Here is a 7768-nt window from a genome sequence, read left to right on the forward strand (position 1 = left end):
AACAAAATACTAGCAAATCAAATCCAACAGTACATAAAAGAATCATTTGCCACGAGCAGGTGGGATTTATTCCTGGGCTGCAAGAGTGGTTCAATATTTGCAAATCAATCAACATGATACACCACATTAATAAAAGAAAGGATATGGGGCGCCTGGGTGGCTCAGTCGGTTAGGTATCCGACTTTGGCTCAGGTCATGATCTCACGGTTGGTGGGTTTGGGCCCTGCATTGGGCTCTGTGCTAACAGCTCAGAGCTTGGAGCCTGCTTCGGATTCTGTATCTCCCTCTCTCTCAGCCCCTCCCCTGCTCACTCTCTCTCTCTCAAAGGTGAATAAACATTAAAAAAAAATCTTTTAAAAATAAAAGAAAGGATAAGAACCATATGATCCTCTCAACAGATACAGAAAAAGCATTTGACAAAGTACAACATCCATTCATGATTAAAAAAAAAAAAACCCTCAACAAAGTAGGGATAGAGGGGACATACCTCAACATAATAAAGGTCATATATGAAAAGCCACAGCTAAGATTATCCTCAATGGGGAAAAACTGAGTGCTTTTCCTCTACTATCAGGAATAAGACAGAGATTTCCACTGTCACTACTATTATTTAACATAGTACTGGATGTCCTAGTCTTAGCAATTAGACATGCAAAAAAAGGAGTCAAACTTTCACTATTTGCAGATGACATTATACAATATCTAAAACCCAAAAGACTCCACCAAAAAATTGCTAGTACTGATACATAAATCAAGTAAAGTCACAGGATAAAAAAGCAATGTACAGAAATCTGTTGCATTTCTATACACCAATAATGAAGCAGCAGAAAGAAAAATCAGGAATTGATACCATTTACAATTGCACCAAAAACCATAAGATACCTAGGAATAAACCTAACCAAAGAGGTGAATGGTCTGTGCTCTGAAAACTATAAAACATTCATGAAAGAAATCGATGACACAAAGAAATGTAAAAACATTCTATGCTCATGGATTGGAAGAATAAATATTGTTAAAATGTCTATATTACCTACAGCAATCTACACATTTAATGCAATCCCTATCAAAATACCAACAGCCTTTTTCACAGAGCTAGAACAAACAATACTAAAATTTGTATGAAACCACAAAAGATCCCAAATAGCCAAAGAAATCTTGGAAAAGGAAAGGCAAAGCTGAAGGCATCACAATTCCAGATTTCAAGTTATATTACAAAGCTGTAGTAATCAAGACAGTATGGTACTGGCACTAAAATAGACACATAGATCAATGGAATAGAATAGAAAGCCCAGAAATGACCACACAACTATATAGTCAACTAATCTTCAACAAAGCAGGAAAGATTATCCAATGCGAAAAAGACAATCTGACAAGTGGTGTTTGGGAAACTGGACAGCAACATGCAAAAGAATGACTGGACCACATTCTTACACTGTACACAAAAATAAATTCAAAATGGATTAAATACCTAAATGTGAGACAGGAAACCATCAAAATCCTAGAGGAGAACACAGGCAAAACCTCTTTGATATTGGCCATAGCAACTTCTTATTAGAATATGTCTCCTGAGACAAGGGAAACAAAAGCAAAAATGAACTATAGGGATTACATCAAGATAAAAAGCTTCTACAAAGTGAAGAAAACAATCAACAAAACTAAAAAGCAACCTTTGGAATGGGAGAAGATATTTGCAAGTGATATATCTGATAAAGGGTTAGTATCCAAAATATAAAAAGAATTTATAAAACTCAACACCAAAAACAAATAATCAGTTAAAAAATTGGCACAAAACATGAATCAACATTTTTCCAAAGAATATATACACATGGCTAATAGACATGTGAAAAGGTGTTCAACATCACTGACCATCAGGGAAATACAAATCAAAACTACAATGATATCACCTTACACCTGTCAGAATGGCTAAAATTAACAACACAGGAAACAACAGGTGTTGGCAAGGATGTGGAGAAAGGGGAACCCTCTTACACTGTTGTGAGAATGTAAACTGGTGTGGCCACTCTGGAGAACAGTATGGAGGTTTCTCAAAAAGTTAAAAATAGAACTACCCTATGACCCAACAATTGCACTACTAGATATTTATCCAAAGGATACAAAAATTCTGATTCAAAGAGGCACATGCACCCCAATGTTTGTAGCAGCATTATCAACAATAGCCAAATTGAAGGCATGCGTGTGTGTGTGTGTGTGTGTGTGTGTGTGTGTAATGGAATATTACTCAGCCATATAAAGGAATGAAATCTTGCCATTTGCAATGACATGGATGGAGCTAGAGAGTATTATGCTAAGCAAAATAAGTCAGCAGAGAAAGACAAATACCATATGAATCCACTCATATGTGGAATTTAAGAAACATTACAGATGAACGTAGGGGAAAAAAAGAAAAAAAAAAGGGACAAACCAGAAAACAGACTCTTAGAGAACAAGCAGGGTTACTGGAGGGGTGGTGGGTGGGGGTATGGGTTAAGTGGGTGATGAGTATTAAGGAGGGAATATGTTGTGATGAGCACTGAGCGTTGTATGTAAGTGATGAATCACTAAATTTTATACCTGAAACTAAAATAATAATAATAATAATAATAATAATAATAATAAAATAAATGAGTCTATTTTAATCAATAATATTGCATCATAGTTTTTTAAAAATCATTCTGCCAATCTCTGCCTTTTGTTGGAGAGTTTAATTCATTTATACTTAACGTGATTATTGATAAAAGACCTTTTCATTTACCTTTTTTTTTTCTGTATATCTTATACCTTTTTTGTTCCTCCACTTTCTCCATTACTGCTTCTTTGGTGCTCATTAATTTTTTTGTAGTGTAGCATTTTGACTCCTGTCTCATTTTCTTTTGTATATCATTTTTAGATATTTTCTTAGTGGTTACCATGAAGATTACCTAAACGGCAATCTAGTTTGAATTGATTCCAACTTAACTTTAACAGCATACAAAATTCTGCTCCTATACATCTCCATTTCTTCCTTAGGTTGTTTTGTTTTTTGTTTTTTCACAAATTACATCTTATACATTGTGCACCCATGACATAGACTCAGTGATTGTTTTATGCATTTGTCTTTTAATCATGTAGGATATAAAAAGTAGAGTTAGAAACCAAAAATACAGCAATGTTGGCTTTTATATTTACCTATGTAGTTACATCTACTGGAGAGCTATATTTTTCATATGGCTTTGAGTACTGCTTAAAGTCTGTTCATTTCAACCCAAAGAACACTTTTAAGTATTTCTTATATGGCATTTCTACTAGCAACATATTCCTTTACTTTTTGCCTATTTAGGAGTGTCCTAATTTCTCCTCCATTTTAGAAGGATAATTTTGCCATATACACAATTCTCAGCTGCCAGTTTTTTTCTTTCAGAACATTAAAAAATGTCATCTCACTCCCTTCTGGCCTCCATATGTCTGATGAGAAATCTAATGATGAGAAGTCTCTAATCTTTGTTATAAGTGATGTCTGAAGTCTCTCTTTTTTCAGTTTGTATTCACATAATGTTTTAACAGGTTTCCTTGAATTCCAGGAACTGAATGGCAGAGAGACTTCTCCAGTCTTCGTACATTGGCTCAGTTCTAGGACACTCCTTCAATGCTCCTTCAACTTGTTTCAATTCCTAATTTCTCCGGCTGGGATTTCCAGTATGATGAATAGTAGTGACAAAAGAGGGCATGCTTCTCTTGATTCTAATCTTAAAGGGAGATTTTATTCTTTCACTATTGAATATGGTGTTATTTGTGGGTTTTTCATAAATGCCCTTCTTGGTTTGTTGTTGTTGTTATTTTAGCTTTTGTTTTCATCAAGCCTGTACAGAACCACTGATCTTATTACAGAAGAGAAGCACAGAATGTTGGAAGTGGAAAGGACCTCAGAGTTTATAGTCTAAATCTCACTCACATTGTACAGATAGAGAAGCTGAGGCTACATGTCTTATCCAAGTTCACTAAGGTTGTTGAAGGCAGAACCTGGACCAATAATAATAACTATGATTTATTACCTGCCTACTAAATGCCAGTTATGAACACTATTCATTTATTCATTTATTCTTCATATTAATACTCTGAGGTAGGTATCATTATTTCCATCTTATAAATGAGGATGCTGAAGCTTGGTAAGTTTAAGAAAATTGTTCAGCTAGTGAGTTGATGAGCTGGTGAGCCTGGATGATCTTCTTATGTCATAAAGTAAGGAAAGTTTCACAGGCTTATAAAAGCTTGTCAACAGGAATAAAGTGAGGATCAAAAAATATTTAATGTAATTGGTTGAAGTATTTAGAATTCATAGTGATATTACATTATAAATTCACAATGCAACTTGAATAAGAGTAAAACAATAAGCTCATTTATTACCAGTAGTGGTGGCTATAACATTAACTTTGAAAGTTGGTAATTAAAGGGAAGTAATTAAGCATTTATTCCATTTTTTCATTAGGATCAGTTATCAGGATAATCAGGTTAACCTTGTTGATGAGGGAGAGTCTGATATATAGAGGAATGCTGGATAATAAATGTCGAAGGAATAATAGAATTAGAAAATCAATTTACAACCCCTAATGAAATAGTTGATTCATGCAAGGATCAACAAAATATGTTAAAAGCATTAGGTGAAAGACTGATGGGAAACTGGTGTTTTATATATTCACAAGATTTTACCCCACAGGTTACTTGCTAAGCAAGTAATAATTCTAGTAACAGGCTATCATCATCTTAACCCAATGATCACACTTAGCATTGCAAATATTGGGAGAACTAGATTCATGTGCCTTTTAACATGATGAAATATGAAGTACGCAGCACCATCTATGAGGTAATTTTTGCCAAAAAATATTTAACTTCTGATTGAAAGGAAGGAGAAGGGATAGAAAAACAACTCATACCACTGGATGAAGAAGCAAGCAGACAAGTCCAGAAGGTGTGGCTTCAACAAGTGAATGGTAAGATAGTTTAAGATTGAAGAGACATACAATAAGATAATAAATGAATAAATCAGCTATGACGATATTTGGTGGACAGTTGGAAAATCTTGAGTAACTTCTAGATATTAGATTATATGAAGGAATTATTGTTGTTAGAGATGATAAAGTTATTGTAGTCATGTAGGGAAGTGACCTTTTTACTTTTTTTTAAAGTTTATTTATTGAGAGAGAGAGAGGGAGGATGATCAGGGGAGGGGCAGCAAGAGACTGAGAGAGAGAGAATCCCAAGAAGGCTCTGCACTGTCAGCTCAGAGCTGGATGTAAGACTTGAGCTCATGAACCATGAGATCATGACTTGAGCTAAAAACAAGAGTCAGACACTCAACTGACTGAGCCACCCAGGCACCCCATGACCTTACTTTTCAGAGATGCTTACTGAAATACTTAGGGTGAAATATAGTGATGTCTATGTTTACAACATCTCAACAATAAGACCAATATGGCAAACATGGCAAATATTAACAGTTGTTAACTCTAGTTGATTGGTTGGTGGATATAAACTATGTGATTTGTCCTAGTTTTCTTTACGTCGAAACTTTATCATGGGAATTGGGAAGAAGCATTCCAGGTTAAGAAGGTGTCCCTGATTTCCTTTTAGACACAAAGGCATGAAGAACAAATTTCAAGGACAATCCCAGGATGGGAGATCAAGTCCACAAGGAACAGCCAGGAGTACCACTCCAAAGTGACCAGCAAGAATAGAGGATAGACCAACAGCCCTGCCACCAAAAGTACTGGATCAGACTAAAATTCTTAGCAGAAGAGCTGGAGAAAAAGTGACACAAAATTACGGAGGATGTCCTCTGGAGAGGGGAAGACACCAAACACCTGCAGTGATTTGGATGAATAACGGAGTGGTGACTAGAACCAGAGGCTCCAGGTGACAACTTTTTACTTACTACACGAAGACAAAGAGCACAATCATATTCCCCCTGGGTCATATGAAGAGGTGGGACATCTGCTTCATTGAGGGACTTTTAGAAGCCCCAGAGAAATTGAGGAGCTCAGCCAACATCTTCCTGATTTTCCTGCATTTCCCAGGGAGGCTGCTGAATCATAAATCTTCCTTTTGTAAGAGATAGACCATGTTCAAAGATTGGAGACTTCGGTATTGTGACGATGTCAGTCCCTCCCAAGAGAGCCCAGAAACAGGCCCACACTGTCACTTGACATTTAAAAAATAACAACGGGGGATTCTGGGGTATTGATAACGTACTCTTTCTTAATCTGGATGCTGGTTACATGGGTGTGTTGAGTTTGTGAAAATTTAATAAACTGTACACTTTTTATATTGAGCTTTTGTGTTTGTATATTATACTTCAATTAAAAGTTTATTTTCAATCCCTTTATGAGAGTTCAAATGATGTTTTCCAAGATTAAACTGATGTCATTCAAAGCCATTCTTCTTAATTTCCTACATTTCTAATACTCTCCATTAATTCTTTGGTTGCTTTCACAGAGTACTAAGCTGATTGGCAGGCATTGTTAATGGGTGAGGAGAGAGTCATCCTTGGTCTTTGAGTAGTTGTTCTTCAGTCTCTTCATAACTGTTAGGTCTCACAAGTATGTCCTGACCTACTCCATTCCCCTGGCCCATGTGGAACCTTCCAGAAATAACCCTTCTTTTAGAGGCACTCACTGACAGTTTCTGCTTCCTGTTTTAAAATATCTTAATTTATGGGGCACCTGGGTGGCACAGTCGGTTAAGCGTCCGACTTCAGTCAGGTCACGATCTCGCGGTCCGTGGGTTCGAGCCCCGCGTCGGGCTCTGGGCTGATGGCTCGGAGCCTGGAGCCTGTTTCCGATTCTGTGTCTCCCTCTCTCTCTGCCCCTCGCCCGTTCATGCTCTGTCTCTCTCTGTCCCAAAAATAAATAAACGTTGAAAAAAAAATATCTTAATTTACTTAAATTGAAAGGGGGCCCAAGATGGCAGAGAAAGAGGACCCTAGGCTCACCTCCTCTCACAGATACAACTAGATAGCACTCACATCAGTGTAAGGCCAGAAAATGACCTGAGGACTGACAAAACAAACTCCACAACTAAAGGTAGATAAGAGGCCACATCAAAGAGGGAAGGAAGAGCAGAGATGCGGTGGGGACTGTGACTGTCCTTGAAGAGAGAGCTGCAGGCATAGAGAAGAAAGAGAAACAGACTATCACACTGGGGAGCCTGTGCAAGGAAGATGAATCCCCAAAATATTTGACTTTGAAACCTAGAGAAGTCAAATTTTGTGAGTTCTTACAACCAGGTAGACATAAAGCCTGAATTTTAAAACTCAGAGGACTTGGCTCTGGGAGAGCCTGGAGGGCAATAGGAAGCTGAGTCTCTACCCTTAAAGATATAGCATGACAAACAGCCTGTGAATTACAGCACAAAAACAGCAGTTTGAAACAAATGTCTGGTCCACATAGAAGCAAGGGTTATTTATGCATCTCAGAGCACATCCCAGAGGGGCAGCATTTGAGGAGGTACTTCTCCAGGAACTAAGAAGGTGGCAGGCACCATCTCCCTCTCCCACTCCCCAGCATAAAAACACGGCCACCTGTAGGAACCAGCCCAGTGCCAACACACCACTGAAGTTACTTACACCAACATACCTACCCCATGCTTTGGGTATCCACCCTTCCCAATTACTTTACCTCAGTCCAGGCACTGTGGATTCCCTTTCCCAGAAGACTGACACAAATCTTCCAAACACCATGTCTTTCCACCAATGTGTTTTGTAGGACCTTGGTCATGGTTGTGGCAGTGGTGGTGGCTG

Source organism: Lynx rufus, unplaced genomic scaffold, assembly GCF_022079265.1.
Source record: "Lynx rufus isolate CCGP_SWC_20201006 ecotype Redwood Valley unplaced genomic scaffold, mLynRuf1.p SCAF_13, whole genome shotgun sequence".
Taxonomy (NCBI): domain Eukaryota; kingdom Metazoa; phylum Chordata; class Mammalia; order Carnivora; family Felidae; genus Lynx; species Lynx rufus.